The following is a 1883-nucleotide window of genomic DNA, read 5'->3' as shown; positions in this document are numbered from 1 at the left end:
GCCAGAGTGTGCAAGTGTGGACGTGGAAAAACTGCAAATAGTACAAGTGACCTGCCCATAACACTTTCTGGTTTTGGCATTCCAATTATGTGGGGGAGCTAAGTAGTAAAATTATGGGAAAATATTTGATACGGCTTGCAGGGGATTGCCAGCGTAAGCCATTTCAGCTAGGGTCTGTATTCTACACTAGAAGTAATTGTGGTAAAGGCAAGTGTAAGCAGGTTGAAGGTCTCTGTAAATTGTGCAGGTTGTTCTCAAGCTGACAGGCCAGAACAGCCAGCCAAAATAAATCTGGCCTCTCTCTGCAAGTATTCTTCCTCAAATACCTTCCTTTGGAGTAACCTTTTATTTTAAGCAAAATACATAAACAAAAGAAAATAATGTCAGCAGTTTTACTATTGTACACAGGAATCCAAAATACCTGTTATGATCATCACCAAAATAAATTATTTTACTGGTTTGAAATGGTGGGAACCTTCAGTTTTCCTTTCATTCAGACAGAGAACATTTTATAGTAAAACATTCCTCTGGAATAGTATATATTTTCATGGATTCAGATAAAAGTTATAATATATTTTTTCATATCAAGGCTACGTACATTAAATTTAGTACTGTGGGAAACAGAAGAAGAGCCTGATGAGACTCTTAAATGATTATTTTTATGCAAGAGAAATAAACCATGCCACTTCCAATGGCTCTTGCAAGAGCCCCTTAGAACAACAGCTTTCCACAGACTTCTGAAAACAAAATAGCAGATATTCGTGCAGAGAATCTATTTTCATATATGAATGACAGTAGCCTCTTTCTGTAGGCTAGTACCTCTGCCCAGCATTGCTCCAGCAGGCAGTTTACAGCAAACTCAGCTAAGAAAACACTCCCCCGGCCCCCTTGTTCCTTTTTTTTTTCTTTTTTTAAAACCACAGAGCAAAGAAAAAGAAGTTTTGTTTAACAGACTGGAGCGATCTGAAAAATCAGAGCTCAGGTTGCGTACGTGTCAGCTTTTCCATCGCCGATACTGTTTTCTTCAGCTATTTTGCATTTATTTTTAAAAGGTCATTAAGCAAGACACAAAAGGTGAAGTGCAATGTTACAGATTTATAACCTGCCTGAGCACTTGTTAGACAAAGGGTCAATGCTGCCTTGAACACAAAGGCCTAGGTAAAGTAGGCGTCTGCTTTCTACCCTGAAACATCAAAGCCCAGCAGTTAAAGGAAGCAAGACCAAACCCAGCTAAGCGGGAAACACATAAGGAGGGATGTTCACATCTGTGTTCTACCCCTCACCTTCCTTTAATCAGCTCTTAATATTATTTATTTGAACTCTACCCTTCTTCACACTCAACCTGCCTTTCGCTGTACTAGACTGCCTGCCGCTCACATGAAAGAGAAGGCAACTTTAAAATACAGCTAGTGTTTTTGTCCCGGTTAAATCAAGCAGGTTAAATAACAGTCCAAGCTTCTTATCCCTACAGATTTTGTGCTCAAAGCTAATAATTCTTCAAATAACTCCGAATTCTTATTACTTTAAACTGCTGCTATTTTGCCTCGTGCCTCATTAAGCAGTCAACTCTCTGGATTATGCTAAAAGTAAAAAATTAATGACTTCTTTAATTGAGTCACTATTTGAAAATATCATATACTCTAAAGGCAATGGCATTCTAGCTTGTATTTCACTCATAATCATTTAAAGAAGTATAATTAGAGGGAAAGGTAAGAAGTTTAAGCACCCAGTGTGACATCTTTGTTCACATCGCATGGTCAAATTGGTCCTCTGATATGCTGCCAACCTTTTATCAAAAAGCTTCCACTAAAATCCTCTTTGTTACAAGTTAAATAGCGGGGCTGCCTGTGCTCAAAGGGGCAGTGGGCCCAAAACTGTATTCC

Source organism: Phalacrocorax carbo, chromosome 17 (assembly GCF_963921805.1).
Source record: "Phalacrocorax carbo chromosome 17, bPhaCar2.1, whole genome shotgun sequence".
In the NCBI taxonomy this organism is placed as follows: domain Eukaryota; kingdom Metazoa; phylum Chordata; class Aves; order Suliformes; family Phalacrocoracidae; genus Phalacrocorax; species Phalacrocorax carbo.
The sequence above is the reverse complement of the archived record's forward strand: the minus strand, read 5'-3'. Positions refer to the sequence as shown.